General features: G+C 42.4%; 1 protein-coding gene across 1 annotated transcript in view; it reads left to right on the top strand.

Annotated features, from left to right (window-relative positions):
* Positions 1 to 23,473, top strand: part of EYA2 (EYA transcriptional coactivator and phosphatase 2) — a gene marked incomplete at its 5' end in the record, with an annotated part of 97,586 nt that overhangs the window by 14,299 nt on the left and 59,814 nt on the right.

Genomic DNA, 23,473 nt, shown 5'->3' with positions numbered 1-23,473 from the left:
TACCTAAAGTAGATGTCAGGTGGGAATTGCTGACTCAGTCTGCACAAGTGTAGGATTAGTGTTATGGATTACGTTGGGCATAGTCCTCAAATCCACGTTACACAAATGTTTGTCAGTTAAAGCAGTAAAAGTGGTGCTGGCTTCAACTATATTGGAGTATTTTATAGAAATCCTGTGTTTACAGGGAAGTAAAGATTGCTGTCACCTAAGCAGTGGAGTAATTTGGTCAGACTGTCTTATTGGCGTTATAACTACAGTCACCTTGCAAGCAACGAGGCCCTCCTTATAGCAGTCACGTTGATAGATTGCAGGTGTGGTTTCAGGACTGGATGAAGCTGAGTGAGAGCTGTGTTGACATGAGAAGAAGTGGCCTTCTCAGCCTGGCTGCATGTTCCTGTCTTCTCCTTTTTGTTGGTGCTTACCAGACATGCGACAAATCAGATCAACTCACTGATCTAGCTGAAAAGAAAACCAGGAAAAAAAAAGGTTTTCTGGTCTAGCTGAAAACAGACTTGTGTGGTCGCAGAAGTCTGCAGGAGCTTGTGGCTCAGGCAAGGACACAGAAGGGTTGCATCTTTGGTCAGAAGTGAGGTTTTGATTTTTATAGTCACTAGAAGCTGATCAAATGCTGGATGATGATGCAGTTTTGCTGTTACCCTTGATAACTGAACTTCAAGGCAGCAATTTGGAAAAGAAGTCAATTTACAAGATGTAGTTAGCTTGGTTGTTGAGGATTAATCGGCTTGACACTTTAGTTTATATGTAAATATATATATATATAAAGTCAATATATAAAATTACATCCCTTACCTGGCTTGGATTTCCGACAGCACGTGCCAAGTCCTGTCCTGTTCCTTCACCTGGTTCCCAAAGGCATTTTTGGATAGGTATTTTTGAAATGTCTTAAGCACGTCCTAGAGGAGATTCTGAGCAAGACATGAAGTTTACTGCTGCTTTCTTTGACGACAGCTATAGAAGCTGGAGGAAAGTCATGTTTGTGTATTGAACTGATAAAAGGACTTGCCCCAGTGACAGGAAGCCAGGGATGATTCCCTCTAGGCACAGGCTGTGTGTGACATATTCAGTGGATAATAGTAATGCACTGATCCTGATTTCATTCCTGTTTGGGATCTTGTCAAAAGTGCCTTGCTCAAAATCTAACACTGTGTTAGGATAGCAGTGAGAAAGAGGAGTTCTTAATTCCTGGGTTTCTGAAATCGTTGGTGTGTTCACTGCTTAAAGACCTCACTGAAATGAGCTATAGCAATCTCAATTTTTTGGTTGCAATTTATACAATTTGGAAATTGTATTTTAAATTAATATTAACTCTCCCGTGAAGTGGGGTTGATGGGGTTGACTGACTAGCTATTTTAATTACTGAAAGTAGGTTACATATCTACAAGAATAACTTCTCTCTGACAAAAGCATATTATATCTTGGCTCTTACTAATAACCAGCTCAACTTTAATTTCACAGCTTGCTGCCAACAGCTGCCTTACTAAGACATAGCACTCATAATAAATGAAATTTCATGTAAAAAAAAAAAAAAGAAAAATGAAAACTTTGTTCCAGCTGGACTGAAAAGGCAGTTGGAGCATTTTTATCCTGCATATAAAGCTGCCATCCACATAAACATTTCAAATTACTTTTTCATTTTTAATAATCAGGATCAGACCTTTTCTGAGTATTGAGGCAACAGCAAGATATTAGGAGCATACAGTTTCATTCAGACTCCATTAGTTATTGAATCCTGTCCAAAGTTAAGTATTTGAAGTGTTTTGGGAGAAACTCACCTTTTTGTTTCAGGATTTTGACAATCTCCTTGGATGAAAACCCTGAAATGAGCAGGCTCTAGTCCTGCTTGGTAGCTCTCAGAGACATTGGTTACATCATTTTCTCTTGGAGCTGTTGCTCGTGTGTTGTTGAAAGCCCTGCAGCTGATGAGTGCTTGCCTGAACTACCAACAGGAATCTCAGTTCAATTATCACACAGGCTCTCTGCACATGGAAGAGATTAATTCTCATAGCCACAAACAGAACGAACGCTTTGTACTTACTATCATAATGTAAGTTCATGCTGAAATACAGGGCCAGTAACCAACTCCTTCACCAATAAATTCACAGTTCTAATAACCATGTGTTTTTACAGCATCTTGATCCCAAAGGATCAAAGAAACATTGATTTATTTAGCTTTGGGTCCCATCCCCTGTTGTTCTCTCTTTTTTGTTCTCCTTGCTCCCCATGAGCTCGAAAAAGCCATATTTGAGAAGAAGTCCGACTGTTGTTGTATAGTCCACAGCAGAGAAGGACACTGCAAAACCACAGAAAAGAAGATTTTAGCCAGTAGAAACGGCAGGAAGTGTTGTGGGCAGACAGAACACAAACACCAGATCCTGCTTTGGCCAAGAGGCGACATCAACCTATTTAAACTGTCCTGAGGTTCTTAAGTGATGATAACTGCTTTGAAAGTTCAAAATCTAACATGTTAAAAAGTTGCACTATGCCTGCAGCAGTATCACTTTGCTCCTGTGTAGAGGAGTTCATTGAAGACACCACTGATCTTCCCCAGAGATGGTTGAGGTTGCAGCTAACAGTATTAGCTCAAGGCAGTGAAGTCAAGAAGTGGTGGTGGAGTGTCTGATGGAGCAGTATGCCTAATGCAGTCAAGGTACCAACAGCGGGTGCATTTTGGCCTTAGAAAAAGGTGAATAACGCTCACAAGGAGCATTACTGCCCTATAGGTGAGCTTTTGGTAACATGATTGTGTCCCCAGACCTCTGTAAAGGCCCCTTGTACAATTGTAAGCATGTGCTGAGACGTCGTGGCACATCTGTAAGTGCTCCCTGAGGGCTGTTAGGATTTATACCCCAAGGGTTTCCAATGTTGTAGGACTGGCTGATGTTCTCATCAAAAGGCCAACCCCATACAGGGTTTTTGAAAATGTGAATGGACAAAACTATTTGGCAAGTATTACTAAAACTACTCTAAAAAGGTGTTCTGTAATTCAGGAAGTATTTGGTGGCTGTTGTGTTACAGTAGCAGGTAGAGGTTCCAGCCCCATACTGCATGTAACTGAAGTGCTTCCTGACTCAGAATATTTATTTCTCATGAGGGGAGAAAAATGTGTGGAAGAACAGGGTGGACACAAGATATAAAATTGCTATGGCCAGGTAATTATGTTGTTACTAAGTAAACCAAATATTTGTTTTTTTTTGCCTGTGACTTATACAGCTTTGGGACAGCTCAATAATTCCTCATTGCTGAAACATCCTATTCCTAAATGTAGAAATCCTGCTTCTGATTAAACGGATCTTATTTTTAAGAGAAGAATCCCAGGCTGAGTAGCTGCAACTTTCACTGTTTTAAATATTTTTCAATCCCATCTTAGACCAGTGCAATGAGATAGTTATTAGTTATACTCAGGCGTATGTGTCTGCCAGAACTAGCAATTATTTGGGGAAAACCAAATTGAAACACTGGAGAGAAAAGAAAAAAAAACAAAAACACTTTAAGCAATTGGCGAAAATTCTTTTCTGGTATTAGTCTAAGATGTTTATACTGCTGAAGTATATTGTCACTTCAAGCCGTGCTTTGTTTGCTTGCTTACTGCTGTCTAGGGTCTATAAAGCACAGGTTGGGGCCAGTACTTGAAGCAGCATTTGTTGCCAGCAAAAGAGACAGAAAATGTTGGGGAGAGGAGAAAAAGCTGACATGTTTGTATGTTTAAGAATATGTTTTTTTGCTTAGGTTTTTGGAAAGTCCAAAAAATGCTGCAAAAACAGTATTACTTTGTCTTTGTGGATGGGAATGGCAGAATAACATACACGTCTTTTCCTGTGCAGATAATGTGTACTGGGAAAACTGAACAAAAAGAATAAGAGTTAATATCTGTAGCTATTACCAAGTCTGATATTTTCTCCCACGTCTAACAGTGCAAACCTTTATCTGTCATTTGATCTGTACTGTCCATAGGTCTTTTATATACACAGAGGGATTTACTGCTTTGTAATCAAGCTGCTGAAGAAAAACGTTGTCCTTTTATTCACTAGGGATGACTGTAATAAATTAAAATGGTTTCCCATTAGCCTTTCCTACTTAGGGGAACCACTTAAAATTACTTTGGACTTTGCCCTTGTCTGACCTCCTCACCTTTGCTCAAACATTTCTGCTTCCAGGAGTGCAGCAGTGTTGGTCCTTGAGCCTTGCTTCTCTGAATAAAGTTACAAATCGTTTCAGGCTGGAAGCAGAGCACCAAGGTGGAGCCCATTTGGAGTTAAATGTTGAGTAGTTTTAAAAGCCTAATGCAGCATCTAACTTGCAGGCGACTTGTGGCATCACAGATTGCTGTTTGTGTCAAGAGCTGATTGTAACTTAATTGCATGAATATCATTCAGTAAGACTGTGTGCATGCAAATGAAGATGGGTTTGGGTGTTTTTTTATTACTCCTCTGAGGTTTTTGTGGCAATAATGGCTTTACCAGCTTGTGGAAAAAGCTGTGGAGTTGCAACAACCAAAACTCAGGGGCCTGTTTGAGCACAGCAGTACATTTAAACAAGCATATGGGAAGTTCTCTCTTGCTTTGCTTATTAAATGCAGCTAGGGTTATACTGATTTACAAAACAAACCGCAGGATTACAGCACCTGTTTGGTCAAATGTTCAACTATTGTTTTATAACTGATAGTACACTAGTGTTAAATATGTACACATTAATCAGGTACGCTAAAGTAAAAAGAAAGTAGAAACAGCTCTTAGACAGAATATATGCAGTTCTGTTCTGGATTGTCAGTTTTAGTTATGAGATGAACGAGAGAGCTAGAGTTTTTACTGAGTTGCCAAATCTTGTGTCCTCCTGCCCGTTCCTTCTATTTGTATTCAGCTCCTAAGGTCAGTTTTTGTGCTCCTCGCTGGTGTGGAATTGTAACTTGAAGGTGGTTTGAGAAGGTCTGGGCGTGGTGTTATAATCTGAGGAGCCTTGGAGAAGATGCTGCTCTTGTAGCAGTGCAGAGAAATACACGGCATCGCTGAATGGAATTCTTTCACAAATTACAGTAGCATTAAGTGCACAAGGAGTGGGTAGCAGAACAGTGATAGGATTGAGAAGTTCTTTTTAACGACATGAAAATCACTCACACATAGAAGCCTGAGCAGATTGACTTGTATCTGTGCCAGGAAAGCCTGGAGTGCTGGCCCAGAACGACTCTGTGGCTGTGGTGTGCAAGGTAGTGCAAATGTCTGGCTTCGGAGGCACTGCTAGTGGAAAACCCCCGGGGTAATCATGAGCTTGCACTCCCTGATAGATGGCATGTTTATTAGTGTTTACAAATGAGTGGCTTATTTTATAGACAATGAAGCTGGGTAGAGCTCCAGCTATGTCTCAGCACACCCATACTGGAGACAAGTAAATGCACTAGGGAGGGAGATAACCAAACCCTTCAAAAACCAGCACACTTGTGGGAAGGTAGTAACTGAGAAACAAGCTCAAATGGCATTCTGCAAAGGTATCTTGTAGTAGCCTGGTTTTACAGGAATTGGTAGATAATGTCAGTCTCTGTGTTTCAGGAAAAGTTCCAAAGCTGTCCTATTCTCTGCTATTCCAATTTTGAAATATTTTCATTAAGCAAGGGCTAACTTGTCAGAAGAGAAAAAGCAACCACAAGACTTTTGGCTGGTCACAGTGAAGATCTCACGTCTTAAATATTTTCAGCTATCTGTGATTATTCCACATAGGTAAAAATAACTCATAGTCTGCATAAATTTGAATAAACAGAGGGAAACCGCAAGCTGACTGCAAAAGTTGCTTAAAGAAATAAACCATACCCTGTGTGCCATCGATCAAAGTCATCAAGTCACAACTGAGGGCAGTTTGGTATCGCCAGCATTTTCTGGTCAACAGGATGCTGAGACTGTGGCAACACGTGGTGGTCATAGGTCAGGCTCAGGTACGTTGTGTGACGTGGGGAATATCTGCTTAAGAAACGTGGAAAAACCGCTGATGTTTCTGATACTATTTTTGGAATCTCTATTAATGTATCTTGGGCCATTGGGGTGCCAAGGGCAATATTGTGAGCAGCTGAGAAAAGGAAATATGTTGCCTAGTTTTGCAGTCATTAGTGCGCACTTGCATCCTGGGAGGAGGAGAGCAAGACCAGCAGAGCGTTTGACCAGCAAGGCTTGTCCCCATTCCAAAGCAAACTCTCAGATTTTTGCATATGAAAGTATGCAAGAATTCATAACCTGACCCTCTGTATTACTTGTGTGTATACATAGGCTGCAATTTAGTAAAGAAATCCTTGCTGCAGCTCCCTGCCTCAGCACCATCTGGGAGCAATGCAGAGATGAGAACGCTCTTAGCAAGAGATTCAGGCAAAATCACCAGTTTGCACGAGCTTATCGCTGGTGAGAGAACTGTCTCTGGCATTTCATAAATCATCAACAGTACTAACATGCTGTTTGGAGATTTGTATCATTAGCAAATTAATCACGTTCAGGAACACTCCCGTAGCAGTGTTGGATGAGACACTGTGCAACGCCTTTCTGCCAAATAAACTGCAGAAAGAGGGGCCTGGGGGATGGGAGGTGGAGAGGGGAAATCAGAGCTCAGCTTTCATATTACCTCAATGTTGTCTTTGATAGCAGACTTTAAAAATATTTAAACAAAATGACAGTGAAAAGCTTCTTCAGCATTCTGACTTGTGCTGCTGGCAGAGTATGATGGAGAAATACTTCCAGGTTCTGTCATCTTTTGTTTCTATCCTCGCAGGGAGCAGCCACAAAAGTTTGCTCACTGGTCTTCCAAGTGTGTAACATCTCTGCCATGGCCCAGCCCTGGAGTGGCAACGCTCACCAGGCTGCTTCACGTAAGGAAGAGTAGAGAAGCTAGGAAGTGCAGTGTTTATACGGACCACAGGAAAACCCCATTTTGGAGTGAGAAATAAACGTGAAGTTCTGCCCACTTGAGTGCTCCTGTCTAAAACCATAGAGCTTTTCTTGGCATAAACCCAAAGTTTTGGTGTAACTGAGGGTGATCTTGCCAGCCTGTCTAGAATTTCATTTATACACTCAGTTTTTCTTAGATTGATGCAATGTTCATTCTGTTTTTCCCTTGAATTCGCTGAGCTTCAGTTTTGAATTTTAAATCCAATGGTAATATTTCCCATGCATTGCACTCTAAAATACATACTTGGATAAAAGTTTCCATACAGCAAAGGATAATGTTTATACCACTGCTTCTCTGATGTAATCTCCTTTCCCCTTTAAAAAATAAACAAGCATAGACCACATATTAAAGCAAACAAACAAGGTGCTGGACTATTGAATCTTGCCAGTTTTTAATCGCTGGGTGTTACCTGCAAGTTTCGAGCTATCGCAGTACAAAAGACCAGCAGAACCACTACATATCTAGATATTTGATAAACTGTGTTGTACATAGATTTTAGCTGGCTTTTTCCTTTGATTACACTTTCATACCATCCATCCAAAGTTGAATCCTTTTACTGAGGAGCAATACAGCCAACTTCAGCAGCCAGAAGGTTATACTATGTTAGTCCACAGCCTGCCACTATCTCTTTTGTGTTGTGGCATAAGTCAGGTAACTGCCATTAATGACTAAACTTACAGTGTAAATTTTCTGTTTCACACTAGCTGCTAGATTAGTCTTCTCAGTTCTTCTGCTATGCCAGTGGATGCCAGCAAGTCTCAAATTTAAATGCTTTTTGATGCTTTGTACAGCACTGGCCACATTTATAGAGCTCAATTGGACATATGCTATATTGTGCTTAATAAACTACTTTTTAAAATAGCCATGATTCAGCTGCTTGTATGGAAAAATGTATGCTTAGCTTTTGAGAAAAATCTTAACTCTTACAGCTCTCAGGGGCAGATTATTGCTTTTAAAACTTAGACTTTTGCTTAGAGTGTGTACTTGCTTTTCAAAGTATTTGTCCCGTGCATTTACTGGCAGAGCGGTGTGTGACAGGACAAGAAAAAAGTTCCCTCTTTCAGCTAGGTTTTATTAACCTTTTTCCCAACAAGCCAGAAATTTGAGGTCTTCTGGGCAGTCCCATGACAGAGGGAAATAGGAGTGTAATTCTTGCGGAAGCATGTTTTGTTTGTTTACAAATAGTACTGAAAGGGGGGTTGTGTGTGTTTTGTTGGTTTGTTTTTGTTTTTCCAGTGCACAAAAAGGAATAGAGATTGTGGTTTTCAGTAGTATTCCGTGAGGTTTCCATAGGCCTTTCTCATGCCTGTGTCTCAGGAGCTTTTTTTTTTTTTTTTTTTGACTTTTTTGCTCACTGATTTTGTGTCTCTCAGCTTCCTCTAGTTCCTAGGCCAGGCTTAGAAGGAGAAGTTCTGGTACAGGCTGTCCTCTCTTGCAAGTGCTTGCAGTTTGGATCTTTGTCGAACCCATTTATTCTGCAATGCCTATTGCTGAAAATGTACCTTCAGGAACCATGCTAGAAGTGAGAGGTGCAGGACTTTCAGCTGTTACACCCCCAGCACTAGTTTGTGAAGAGAAGCTAAACGAAGGGAAGCTGGTTCTCTAATTGTGGCATTTCAATTCTATGCTTAAATTTGCAGCTGAGCTGAATGAATTCAGTTTCTGGGCTCCTGAAGAATCAAAGTCCCCCAAGCAGGCACACAGGCAGTCTTTGTGATGACAGCCTGTAAAACCAGCAGCTGTCTAGGGGTTAGCAGATTGGTTCTGCTTAATGTGAACCATGGCAGGACATGTGCTAACGGAAGATGCACAACATACCTAGCACCTATTGCTCCAGGGTAAAAACAGACCAACTGGAGTAGAATGACTGGGAGAGAAGAGTTATGCAGCCATCGTGAATTAAAAGGAGAATTTAGCCGTGCAGAAGTTGGGCGTAGGGAAAAGGGGTTATGTGGTCTAAGAGAAAATAGGAGTGCGAGATTTACACTTCTGGTCTGCACTGAAAACTGCAGGCAGTATCTGCTCTCACCATTGGTAAAAGAGTGGAGAAAGTAGTAAGGAAAGTCAAAAATACACTAGTTTCATGGTATTTTTAGTAGGTTTAGGGTTTGGCATTTATATAGCTTTCTCCCGTAGTCCCTTGTGCTGATTTACCCGACTGCAGCCTATTATCTGCATGGTTTTGAGCTCAGCTTACTCAGAAGTGAAAAAATACAGGAAACCTTGCTTTACAGAGGTAAACAGAGGCAGGCAGATTAAATATGAATTGTCTCTGTAAGATGCTCTGGTAACAGGAAACCTGTGGCTGACGTGGAACTGAATACACGTCTGCCTAATGAGAGTCCTTACCATGGGAGTGTGGCTTCAGAATTGCAATTTCTGAGAATACCACTTGAGAAAAAAGTAACTTTTTACATAATTACGGGGTTTTTGGTGTTAGCATTTTAAGATGGCTGTTTAATTGTTCAGGGGAATTCATGTAGTACTGTAAGTCTGTAATTTATCTGAGCTGAAACCCCTTTACTCCAATTTTTGTTTTGTTCCATGCAGTAGTTAGTTGTTTTTTTGTTTGTTTCTGCTATTATTTTTTTAAAGGAGGCACACTTTCCTTTTTTCTTGTGTTTCACTAGTTACCCGGACTACTATTCTGGAAGGAAGGGAGATGAGCAACTGCATTTCCTTTGGAAGCTAAGCATCGTGTTCAGATATTTTGCTCAGTTGTTGATTTTTGGTAGCTCATATTGCAGTAGCCATGGCAAACAGTGGGGGTCAGCAAGAGTATCTTTGCATGTTGCTTATGAGTGAATTGGTCGTGTCTGTGCCATCCTGTAGTAGCCAAAGGGAAGAAATGACTTTGATTCTTTTGTCTGTTGTAGAAGTTATTCCATCAAAGTGTTGGAAAGAAGCTGTGCCAAAGGCGATGAGCTGAAGTTAATGCGGTGTCAGGAAAGGCATCAGCTGTTGAACCGGGCTGTCGGGTTCCTCTCCTGGGCTGTCGAAGGGGAGGGCCTTTGAAGTCCCATGCGCGTGGGAGAGTTTTGCCTTTAAGCTAAGGATATTGCAGATCAAATCTGAGTTTTAGGCCTACGGCAGTCACCTTCTTAACGTCATATGTAAGCTTCTTCTCAAATATCCAAGAGGCTGAAGTTTGCTTTTGCTTGCAGCTGGATTTCCTAATCTTTGGAGATGATAAAGTTTTCTTAGATTATTTGAAGGAACTCGAGGTAGCTGCCAATTTCTCTGCTTGCAGGAGGTTTTCCAGAGCTGCCTTGCAGTCCTGTAAATGAAGCCATCATCTCTGTTGCCACCCCAAATCCTGGCTCTTTTGTGTTTATGGCAGTCCCCAGGTTTGGCATTGTGCTCGAGCAGTTGCTGTTGACAGCCAGGCTCGGAGGTGATGAGCTGCTGGACTGGTGATCCCAAGGGTGAGTGGTGTATAACGTGATAGGAGGAAACTGCTCTTTGGTGAAACAAAAAGGCTTCACGGTGCTAGGTTTGTCACTGCAGCTGTAAACATCTGGTAAAAGACAACATGGTTTGTGGTCATTGAAAGTTGTCTCGGTTTTCAGATTTGTCAGTTTTGTTTGGAGAATTTGAAGCCACCGGGAAAAAGTTGGGTCATGGCAATCAGATCTTCTTTTTCTCAGTTTGTTTGGTTGGGGGGGGGGGGGGGGGGGGAGTGAAGTTTTCGCCTTTAAACTAAGTCTTTCCTTTCATGTGTGTGCAAGTAAGTTGGGACAGGAGGCTGTAACTTTTATATGCCTCCCCATGCAAACAGCATGTTGGGTATCCCACTAGGAGTGCTTGTAAGTATTATTTATGAAAATTGCATGGTTACTACGGAGGTTCAGATAAATAGCTTGAAATCTGCTGTCTGCTTTTAGCGTTTCTTTAAGTTTTAGTACTAACCAGATTGGCAAAAAACTCTTAAGACACCACACACATTTCTGACTTCTGTGCAGTTTGTCTGCCTGGTGAAAGTGATCCCTTGTTTGAGAGTTGGGTGCTTGTAGAGTTTTAGAATTTGGGGTGTAATATGGGGATTTCCTGCTGAAGGAAATTAGTTGCTTGTTTGTGTGTTGTTTTTTTTTTTTAAGATTAAAAAATAATAGCAATTGAAAAATGCTGTTGTTACGTGGCTGCCTAGTTGTCTGCATGAAAGAAGGTGTCATCTGGCCAGTTGCAGGCAGATACAAGTCCACATCACAAATCATCAGAGCCTCGTGTAGAGCAGACAAAATCAGCCCATGCTCCTTCACTTCAAGTCAGTAGAGAGAGAGAGTGGAGAAGAAAACTTGCATTTCTCTTCTCCATTATGTCTGCATTTAAAAAAAGGAAAATCCTCATACACACCTATTTCCAGAGCACTGCTCCAGCATCACTGACTGGAAGCAAATTCCCTCTCTGGAAAGCATAATTGAAAAGTACTGGGAAGAGAAATGTGTTGAGACAGATCCGTTCCTGTGTGGAAAAAGTATTTTTGTGTGAGTGATCTGGCGTAACTTGCAGTTGTGCACAGAGGTTCTCCTGGCTGATAGGTAGCTGGTGGGTTTTGTGGGCTCGCTTTGGTGTGATGGACGTATGAAAGGCACTGCTATGTTACCTTTGGTCCCAGCTACTGCCCTTAATTTTGACATGCCATTGTAAAACCATTTACTAAGTGCTAGATTAAGTGGTTAGCTAATTGGCATCTTTGTTCCAACAACAAAACCGTGGCCTTTCTCAGCATTTTTCCATTTACTGCTCTGTATGCTGTTTATGGCAGCAGTGGCAAACCTTTTCAGTGTGTCTGCCAGATTTATTTTAAAGATCATGGTGTTTGGTGCCAACTCTAATCTCTCCTGGTGCCAGACTTGGCTCTCACAGCAGCAGTTCTACATTGTTAGGCTTTTGCAACTGTTGCATTACATCACCCTGAAAGGAGGAATAGGGATTTTAAAAATTCCAGTTATTCAAATACAATTGTCACAGGGGGGAAAAAGAAGGAGGAAACCCAAACTCCTGCAGTTCAAATGTCAATGTCCCTCTGTACTATGGTAAGTCATTTGAAGCCTGCCTACTATCGCAGAAGGGCACCTTCAGGAAGTGCTTTTCTTTCTCAGGTCAGACTTTGCAAAGTAAAACTAGGATGTCTGTGTGAATGGCATTGGGTTGATGCATTTGTCATTTGATGTTTTCATGTCCATGCTGCTCTGTGGTGTATCAGTGACTGGATGGCAGGATCGCTGCAAAGGTTCTCCAAAACTCTTCCTTGTTGGATAATATAGTCAGGTCATCCCTGTAAAAATCCCTCCATCTTGAAAATAAATCTAATGCTATCAACTTTCTGATCTTGGGCCTGTGTTAGCTTTTGCCTGGGCTTCAAGAAAAAGATTCAACATACTGTCACATCAAAACTCTTGTGAAATCAGACCTCAGCCCACCTGAACCCATGAAGTGAATCAAACAGTCCCATTTCTTTTTTCCATGTTATTTTAGTCTGACTCTCAAATGCCCACAGAACCAGAATGTTAATGGAATGAATATTAAGGGAAATACCATATGAACATTTGCTCCAAGAAAATTTCTTCTCTGCTTAGCTGTTTTCACGCTATTAGTGAGCATGAGTGACAAATCAAAGTGCAGTTTTTGGTCCAGTATTGCTTTTCATTAGTTATTTCTCCTAACATCTCCAAGATATGCAACAATTGGACTGCGTTACTTTGCTCACTACTGTTGTACTGTAGCTCCTAAAATGAAAAAAGTCTGCTCCATAGACATGGCATGGGAATCCATTGCCCTGGCAGGCAAACTGCCCTTGGACCAGCTAACAGGGCTTGCATCCCACTGGCACGACAAATGTGTTCAATCAGCAATTACTCAGGAATCACGGGCTCTGATTTAGTGATTCTTCAGTGAAGACTACAGCAAGGAAACCCTAAAATGGAAGAAAAATAAATAAATCCCCTTCCCCTGCCATGAAAACCCTACACCAGATCTATCAAAGATACAACTAGAGAAGCCAACTGGGGGTATGTGAGGGGGTTAGTTTTTGTTCTTCCTTGTGTGTAGTAATGGGTTACCACAAAGATATTTAAATTTTATTTTTAAGTATGAGGAGCCGAGGGAGGCTGCTTAGATTCCAGACTTTGAGACCAAGACAAAACGGTACAGGGTTTTCAAACATATTGCTCAATTATATTATATCTCCAGTTTATTAAGAAAGTGTCTTCAATTTTAGGGAGTCCACAAACTCTGTTGCATTTCCTTTTGATATGTAGGACATCAATTACATTTTGGATAATGAGGCCAGCGTTTGTGTTTTCCCTCATCAAGGTACTTTATAAATAGGTGAGAAGTATCATGAATCTTTAGTATACTGAGGCGTATTTTGGTTCTGCATCCTTGAGAATGAGCCGCGGACTGACAAGATAGTCTTCCCTTCCCTTACTGGGGGGGAAGAAGAGAATCCCAAACAAAAAAAAAAAGATGCTTTCAGCATTTCACACATAAAAACAGACCTTCCTCTTCGTTGTCTTCTCTGGTCTCCACTTCTGGAGCAAGTTTGACCTAGGGGATTTAATCAAGGAGAAGGTACGTCATTCTCACTCCGGCCTCACCTGTGCTGTTATGCTAGACTTTTCCCTCATATCCAAGGTCCTTTTACCAACTTGCATTTCATAGTTCTTTTCCCATAGCTCTTTTTGAATTATTATTCCCTGAATGTCAGTCCTTTACAGGCTGAGAACGGAAGTGCTGACACAAGCCTGTTATAAAGGGGCAGCCTTACCTTTCTCACTGGGGTTTTGGAGTCGCTGCAGGACTCTGACAGGTTTAAAGAGTAAATCAAAAGGGTGAAGAAATTCTCATAGTCTGGGAATGGAGAGCTTTTAGACCAAAAATGAGTGAGAGAACATGCCCTGAAGGACAGCTCTCGTGCCTCACCTCCGTCTTGGCTGTCTCGCGTTCAGGACAGTCATTATTCATCAGCATGGATATTGGTACTGCAGCAGTGTAACAAATTTCACTTGTAGATATCCGAGCACTTTCCAGCCCCTAAAAAGAGCTTAATTGGCAGTTTATACTGTGTTTCCCAGTTTCACAGAGGCCCTAATATAGCCCTGAGAAACTTGTCCAATCTCTTAGTGACAGAGCCTAGGAGCAAAACTGAAAGCTCAATTCTCGGTTGCCTCCTTGACACGTCTCTTCGTAGCTGGCGTCAGAGCCAGCCGCATAGCGGTGAGCAGCTTTGTGCCTCACCTCGCTGCTGTTCGCAGGGGTGGTGAGCAGCCCTGCGGCACGCTGGGCTCTGGGGTGTGCAGGCAGCTGAGGCTGCCCTGGGTGTCCTTCAGCAGGCCAGGTTTGGTCAGGGCTGTTTAAGAGAGTCTGGATTATTCAGTCTGTCTTGTTTTCCCTGGATTATTCACATGATGCAGCACAAAGCTAAATGTGATAGGTGAAGATATCAAGGCCAGCGCAGACTTTGGGTTAATGTATGTTTGGCTAATGTGAGGGCTAGCATAGGCCTCTCCTTCCATCCATGCATAAAAAGATGTTTTATGGGGCAATTTTTAGCTGTATCTTGCCTGTGGACAGCATGGATGCTAACATGCTCAAGACCTGCGCATATTTTTCTAAAATCTCCTACTGTTGATGTAGTGGTGGCAGCAGTCCTGAGTCTGATTGTGGTCCTGTTAGAGGGAACAAAATATTGTGCATTGTTAGCTGGAAGAACTCAGTAGAAGCTGCTTTCTTTTACTTTGGGATAGGCTGCAGCCCTAGGGAGAACTTTATGTATATATTTTTGTTATTGCTGTTTATTTAGTACAGCAGTACCTGGAGATGAAAGTAGGAGCCTCTTGCACTGGTTGATGCTTGACATACACAGAAGAGGGGCACTTGTCCTGAAGTCTGTAGTCCCTGCAGAGGAGGAAGGCACACAGAGGTCAGGAGCACAGTAGACACAAGGGACTCGCCTCAGGTTCAGCTGAGTTACCAGGGGCAGAGTGGGGAGAAGGACCCAGTTTTCCTGATGCTCAGCCCAGGAGCTGATCTGCTGATCTTCTGCTGCAGAACTCATTTGTGCCACTTCACACCTGTCTGGCGATGGCTTTGGTGTGCTGTTGGCACAGTGCTTTCCCTCCTGAGCCCTCCAGGACTCGTGGTAGCTTTTTTGTCTCGTTCTGCTGTGCATAGCATGTACATTTACACAAATTTTATCCGAGCACAGGTTCTTTCAGGCTGTGCTGTGGCTTGGCCACCAGAATCTAGGTGGGTGCACCCGGTGTGTCCCATGGGGGAAAGGGATAAGCAACTAGTATTAGGGATAAAAGTAACAAGAGGGCTTCAAGACAGCAAACATTCTTGCACACTTCTGTAATAGAACCCAGAGGATTTCAGCCTGAATATCTAAGTTATCAGCTGTTACTTCCTCATTCCAAATCTCATTGTTTTCCTCTAAATCATATTTTTGTGATTTAATTTTAAGCACATTTTTAGCATTTCTGATTCTGAAGAGAAGGGATAAAAAGCATAGTACTTCAGTGAAAAGAGGTGCCGAAGCAGTAACAAATAAATCACAAACTGCCTACTGCTGGGTCCAGCTCCTGAGAAGCCCGGTCGGTCTCTGGAGGCAGTCATTTTGTGTTACGGATGTTGATTCCGCAGCTGGAGCTGCTAAGTGGATTTCTGCAGCCATAGTCTGAGTAGGAAGACGTGTTCTTTAACGGAGTTAAAAAGCTTGTGAATGTCACAGAGAAGTGTTGAAACTGAGAGAGATTATATGTACATACATGCACATACAAGCAATTTTGGTTTTCAAATGAGTGCTGATTATAGGCTTGTAGTGTTTCTTTACCAGCTTAATCTGTTCTGTTTGGTACTTGATTGTTCACAGGAAGAGAGCCGAGTAATTATATCTATTTTTTGGCAAATAGGAAGATCTTTTGCAAACGTTGCTCCCATTTAGCAAACAGGTTCAATAGGCAAGAAGGGTGTTCTGAAAAATTAGAGTTTCTCATTTTGATTTATTTTGAGTGAAATTGGTGTTGAAATTAAAAAACAAAACACAGTGATTCAAAGCAATTATATAATGTATTTCCTGGTTAGGTTGCCAAATTGAGAGCTTGTGGCACAAACCCCATCACTTAGAAACTTTGAGCTACCTGCCAGACTGCGCCTTCATAACAACCAGCTGGGAAGAAAGCTAGCCATGTTTGGTTGTATTTGCACTCAAAGCCCTTCCAGTGCTTATTCCCACGTTTACCTCAGACTGCTCAACCCAAAGACGCTGATGCTTCCCCGCTCTGTCTCCCTTCAATCTGTTCCCGGGTTAATTGCATGAAGTGCGGGGGACCACAGCCTGCCTGCTCCCCTCTCAGCACCGCTCTGTGGCTGCAGCGTGAGGGTCGGGGAAGGAGCAGGAGTAGGAAGAACATTTATTTATTTGAAAACAACCTGCTTTCTTTAAATCAACAGGTCTTACACGAGAAACAGCATTTCTAAGTAAATAATAACAAAAAAAAAAAAAGTAATTGAAAATCAGTCTAGAATAGCAGGTGATGGAGCCTGGTGAAGCAAGCCAACGCTTCTGGAAATGCAGGACTTCCAGGGAAACAAGGCATGCAATTATTTTTGCCAGTCCCAAGCACTCAAAAATCCTAAGGCAGGCTTCCCTTCAAAAAAAAGAAAAAAAAATGAAGTCGGATCAAAACATTCTTCAGACAGGATTTTTCGTCTTTTTTTTTTTTTAACTGTCTAGTCTGTGAGTTAGAGCAAGACAGAAAACTTCCAGTGAAGTAAAATTTTGATCAAAAAGACTTGTCTCATTCTTTAAAAAGGGGGATATATTTTAGTGCTGTTGGAGTAACTTGGGTATTTTTAAAGTGTTCTCAGAATTTGCCAGAAATGGTCTGGTTTGTGGTCTCTTTTCTCAGTTATCTTTCTTTAAATTGTTTAGAGGTAACACATTTTTAAAAGTAATTTGGAAAATTTAATTTAAATCCAAATCAGTTTTTTTCTTTTGTCAGTGAAGTAATTTTAGATGTACACAATTATTATGGAAAAGGGAGGGCTGTTTCTCATTGTGATTTTTTTTTTCCCAATTTGTTCCTGAATTAACAAACTAATTAGTGATCAAGGTCTTGGGTGCTTGGGCTCCTGTTTCAAGTTTTGGGTTGGTTTTTATGTTTGTTTATTTGTTTAAACTGAAGCAGTACACGTGTATCTCTTTCAGTTTATTAGAGCTGTACCTTTTGTTGAAGTAACCATGTGGCTAGTAGTGGACTAACCAAAAAGGGTTATGTTTCCAAAGACCCACTAAGACTTGAAAAGGGGGTGACAATATGTGCCCAAGGGCAGTGAGCAGGGGACGTGAAGTCACTGCTCTGCTGGGTGTTGCTTTCTGCCAGGCTCTTTCAGAAAGCAAATGACATCCTGCTTCATTCAAAATGAACCTTTGCCTTACTGTGGACCTGACACCACCCCCAGCTCCTTCTTTGTCGTACCTAGTTATTTTCGTCGACTCTCTGACCAGTGGTGGCAGGAAGGGTTAACTGTGCCCTGATTTCTGGAGCAGCCTCGATACCACCCCATTTCATTTCTCACTTTGGTCTGATATGGCTTTTTTTTTTCCTGGTTTATCTATCACAAAACTTTTCTCCCCTTCCTTTTGTTTAATCCTCAGCCTGAGATATTCTGTGCTGGAGAATAATGCTCCTAAGTGCCCCCAGCCCCAGATGCTGCCCTACAAGCTGTACTACTATGAATCCTCGTACTTTGTGTGTCTGTGTTGGGCTGGGCGATGATAAATCCAGACAGGCACTGCTGCTTTTATTGTCTGATTACGTCAGCGAAAAGCAGCTCTCAGGAACATAAACAGCCTGAGGCATGCTGCCCTGCAGGTCACCTTGAAAGGATATCTTGTCATCGTGGCTGTACTGTCGGTCTCGTACGTGAGCGTTTTTGCCAACTCAGGTTTAACTTTATGCCCCTTCAGCCTTTCCTGCATACATCTATCAGCTGAACTTGTGCGTGAGCTGAGAGGCATTATGCGTCATGGGTTTCACTTGCTGAAGCGTTTTTCAGTTCTTAAAGTGGGAGGAACAAAGGATCTATTATGTTATCGATGGAGAGAGAGCATCAAAACCGTGCGAGGAAGAATGTACTGACAGAGGAAGTGAAATTACTTTCCTCTGCTTGAAATGCATGGAAAGATGTAGCCAAAATCTTCAGGATGGGAGGTTCCCTGCTGTTCTACCACCTGGAAGGTGACAGCAAGATAATAGCGTTTTCCCTGCACTGGGAAAGCATGGCTCCCAGATATTATTAGGAGCATAATTGTGCGAACTGTAAATCTTAATTCCTGGTGAAGATTAATGAGACGTAGCAGGTGCTTTTGAAAAACTGACCTAAGGAATAAAAAACAACAACAAATCTGGTATTTCCTAGGAATTAAGGAAAGACAAACATTTAGGATTGGGGCTTTTTTGTTTTGTTTCTTTCGATCAGAGGGAGTGAGAAATCAGTCTTCTCACTCTTTTTTTTTCAGTTACCTTTTAGTAATTCACTTCTAAAACAAGTAGGAAATCAGACTGCCTTATTTTTTATGACGAGAAGCATGGAGTCGTAAAGTTCCAGCTTTCTACTTAGTAATCTGCACCATTTTTGAAGGAGAAGAAAGGTGAAAACAGTTAATCAAATAATGAAAACCAGATAAAGTCATGGAAGCAAGACAAAAATGCAGCCCTTGTAATTAGACTGCAGTCTCTGTCTCTACTCCTTCTCTTCCCAGCAAAGCTAAAGCAGAGGACTTGGCTTGTACCAGCCCTGCCTAGGGCTCTGTGTTGGCATATGCATATGTTTAGGAAGATCGAGTGGTTTCAGCTTGTATTTGGCCGCTAGCCAGGTATCAGTAAAAATTGAGAAGATCATTACGTGGGGTTGTTTCAGGGAGAATCATTTCTAGATCTGCCTGTGTCCTCACGAACAAACTTTCTTTGCAATTTCTTACTCCCTCAAAGTATCTTATTTCTCTCATTGTAGGATCTGAGAGTTATTTCCTATGGGCAGGAGTCCCATCTTTTGTTTCTTACCTGCTTCATTCTGCAGGGCTCCTAGCTCATCAGTTCCTCCACTGATGGCAGACGCAGAGCTTGTTCTCACAACCAGGTCATCTTTTTTCCCCAAGCTGTCTTCTACTGCTGGTATGTCCTCTCTGAAGTGTCCCATCGGCCTCCCAGGCTCAAATAACCTCTTACAGGCTGCTGCTGTTATGGGGCAAATGCTCTGCTCTTCCTTGCTCACATTCCAACTGAAAACTCTCCAGGCAGACTCCCATGACAAAGTCCAGTGCCTCCAGAGTAGAGATGGAAGTGCCGATGGTCCTGAGATGTCTTTAGTGTGTTGTGAGGAGGGAGTTGCAAAACCATTTAGAGCAGCCTGAGAGATGCTTTAAATTATGCCCGAGCAGCAGAGGCCCAAGCTTTGGAAAGAATCTCCTTCATCTCTTGCTGGTGCCTTCTGGCCTTTCAGCTGTGCTGAGCAGAGCTGTGGAGTGGTTGCATGTGCCCACAACACCATGGTGGTTTCCTGTTTCAGCCTTTCAAAATACCATCCATCAAGCTGCTATCTGGTTCTCATCACAGCCAGCATCCAGAGCGCCTTGCTGACTCAGTCTGTGCTGGGCTCTGCTTCGGCATTGCACTTGCACCTTCTTTGAGTACTTTGCTGGAGAGACAAGGGACTGCCCCCTATATTAATCCTCAGCTCATGTTGGAGTATTTTGAGCTGGGGTCTGGCATCACTGCCTTCAAAACTTCATTGTAAAAGAAAATGTGATTTGTAAATTACCCCAACACCTTGACCAAAAATTTGAAACTTTAAAATGTTTCATTTGGCATTCCAAGCTTCAGAGTGACTGCAGTAGGCTTTTATTCTTTTTTCTTCCTAAACATTCCTGAAAAGAAAAGGCTCTGTTCTTGGCAGAGATTTTGTGGGCCAACTTTAAGGGCAAAATATGTTTTTTTGAGTAGGGGATTCTAATGGAAAAGCTGAGCACCAAATTCACACAAGGTTCTTCTTAATTATAGACGCCAAAAGCTCTTCCAGATGTCTGTCAGCCCAGCATGCTAGATGCTGCCATCACTGGTTTTAATAAAAGCTCATATTCAGCAAATTTACTACTGATTTACTGTATATTACTTAAGCCAGAAAACTTTTTTGCTCTAAAAAGCAAGCAAATGAAGTCCTGATATTTCCATCAGTTGCACTCCAGCATGTCATTCATTGTGCTAACATCCCATCCACGTCACAATATTTTACAGAAGATTTTCTGTAGATGGCCACAATTAAAACTGGAATTTCAGAAACTCCTGTGAAGAAGTACATGAGCAACAAATTCATACGAACAAATTGGTAAATGGTGCATGCAAAGCAAGCAAAGCTGCTAACAATGCAAACGCGTACATGACGTGCGCGGCCAGACAGGCTTTTCTCTGGAAAGCTACCTGTTTGTACACGCAACTAATACACACCCTAAAGAAAAATGGAAGCTGGGGAAGAAAAAAAAAAGTTTTAAAACAAATACAGGGAAGGGTGACTCTGAATATAAAAGTGATGGGAACAAAACAAAGAAAAAAAGCATCAGAGATTAGCTAATGAAATCTCTGAACAATGATGTAATTAAAGTGCATTAATCATTATAAAAGATCATTTCCCTTTAAACATCTGCTCCCATTTGCTTGGCAACAGTCTGGGCAGTGTCATGAGTGATGGGGTTTGGGATTGTGCTGAAGGGCATGTGTTACCTGAGAAACAATGTGCAACATCCCCAGCCTGACAGGAGCTGGGATGGCAGTGCTTTTCCTAGATTCAAGTGATAGTGTTAAGGAAATAAGGAAAAAATCAGACATTGTTTACAGGGGAAAGGAAAACCTGGTATAAATCTGAACCCTGCTTTTCAAGCAGTGCAAGCAAAATTTCATTTTGGTGCCAATGGATTTGAATAAAGTAATTCCCTGGGGAAAAGAGGCCCTGTGCACCTGCTGCTTTCGGGGGGAGCCTTAGGAACCACAGGGGCTCATAGGAGAGACCTCGTTCCTGCCCCAGGAGAAATAAGGCCCACCACATCCTTCCTGACTCCTTCCTCTGTTGCAGCCTGGCTGTGCAGGCAAAAAAAGTGAAATTAGCCATTTTAGGAAAATCTCCTTTTCCTCAGGCGCAGGCAAAGAATGCTGCTTGAAGAAATGCTGCCTGCCAGCCTGTGGCTCAGGGCCATCCCCTGCCGCCCCTCTTCTGAGGCTGCCTGTGGAGCTGCTGTGTGTGCTTCAGTGCAGCCGCTGCCTGCAGGTGCGGCTTCAGAGCTTACCTTGCCACGGTGCTGCTAGGGCTGAGTGACGTTGCTGATGGGCTGTGTTTTGTGTAGGATTACGTCCAGAGTACTGGATTCCCATTTTAGTGCTGCTGTTAAATTGTATTGCTTAGGGAGAGATTTTTAAAGCGAGGGGCAGTTTTGGTATCCTTGTACAAATCTGAAGCCTCATCGCATTTTCATGCATTTGGTTTCATGGGCAGTGATGCAGGCACGGTTGGTATCCCCTGTGCACCTGTGTTTGTATTTCTGTCCTGCTCTACCTTAGCGTCTGTGTCCAAGGCAGGAGTTGTGCTGCTCTTACAGGGACACGCCTGAAGGTGGAGCGCTTTGAGGGGCTCTAGCACCAAAGAGCCAGCTGTGAAGCAATAATACTTAGTTCTACACTAGTCTTGCTTTCTTAGCAAATCTACAGGGCACAGCAGTTGGGGAGTGTGGATCACACAAGTGGCGGATCCAGAGCACTGTATTTCTACCCTGTTGGTCATTCACTGCTGACTTGAGATCTCCTTCGTGGCAGGTAATCAGGCAGCCTTTGCCAACCTCTGGACTTGATGCTACACTGATGGCAAAAATGCACATGCCCACACGGATTTCTAAGGGAGGCAGAGAAGAGGAGTCCAGATTCTGTTTGGAGAAAGGAAGAGGACTGGGGCTGTGCACATTGTACATAGTTATGTCACTTTGTTCCCCTTTTTGGCAATTCAGCAAATTCCCAGAGGATGGGTGCAGAGTGTCTTCACAGCTGTTAGGTAGGGGAAGTGAAAATGAACTCAGCTTTGGTCTTTGCTGTTCAGTTACAGGTAAAATATTTCATCTGATCTGCACCTGTTAATAACAATACTTACCCTCCCTCACGGAAACTTGCAGTCTTTATAAAAGTGATTGGAGAAGTTCAGATAAAAAGTATGTAGTTTGTTCTCTGATTCTCAAAACTGGTAAAGTCATACACTGGTTTTTAAACAAACAAAAAAATCAAAACAAAATGTCCTCGCTTCTTACAGAACTGCCTAGATTAGTGCTGCAGAGGCCCAGTGTCAAGAGTTCAGATTTCTATGCTGTTGTCTTCAATTTCACGATGGTTTAGGCGTGCTGTACAGTAAGTGCTGCGCCTTGCTACTGGCCTGCTGCTGCTGTGCCATCTCCTGTCTTCATAGCTCAGTTGGGTCCTGACTGAGAGCAGGGATGTGCCAGCTGCCCGTACAGGCAGTGTGTTTAGTGCTACCAGAAAGGGGAGCCCATGCAGGTTGCCAGGATCTGCTCGCCACCATACCCCTTCTCTCCCATTTGCTCTCGCCTGTTCTAAGAGCACAGTTAGGCTTTTTGAGGACCTGCTCGATGTGACTGTGGGAAGTGAAGAACATAGCACCTTTGGGCCCTTTTCACATAGGTTTCTATGGCATCATGTGTGTTTTAGAGAAGAAGGAAAGGAAGGAAGGAAAGGAAGGAAGGAAGGAAGGAAGGAAGGAAGGAAGGAAGGAAGGAAAACTGGCAACTTTAGCTTTAGATTTTCTTTGGCTGGTGGGTTCTTCGTAGTTCTAGCTGCAGCCACTGGCTGTACAGTAAACAAGGGCAGAACCTTGCGGGAGTAAAGGTGCCTGGGAGGCTGGCCTTGCGTAAACACCGTCATGTATCATGCAGATAAATAACACACAGTTTCCTTGCTGTACTCACTTAGATGTCTTTACCCAGTCCTGCAAACATAGGTACGTAGATCTTACTGCCATATTCTGGTACCTATCAAAAACATCCAACACTTCAAAGGAAGCAAGCAGCTCTGTTTTAAGCAGGTTTCTTTGGAGCCCGCTTCCAGAAAGCTGCACAGGTGGAGTTAGGCACATATATCGAAAGCTGTGCTATTTAGATGAATAGGTGTGTTCACGTGTATAGGGTCTGAAAGAATGATTTATTCAGTCTTTTCTTGAACTCTTTGTGATGCATAGTTTGTAGGTTTTCATTATTTTGTAAGCCATGTGTGCACATAAATAACTACATTTTTCTTTGGAAACTCAAATGCTATATGACATAGATTGTTCACTTGAAAGTTTCAGTTAAATCAGATGAGTTTTTTTATGTGAAAGGGACTGTCCTGGTATCACTGCCACCTAATGGTCAAGACTTTGTAGTTGGGATCAGTTTTTCAGGGTATATCCAGCAGATAGCAGGATTAGCCCAGACACCTAAATC

This window comes from Anser anser (assembly GCF_964211835.1).
Source record: "Anser anser genome assembly, chromosome: 16".
Lineage (NCBI taxonomy): Eukaryota > Metazoa > Chordata > Aves > Anseriformes > Anatidae > Anser > Anser anser.
Note: the sequence above shows the minus strand (reverse complement) of the source record. Positions and strands in the feature narration are given on the sequence as shown.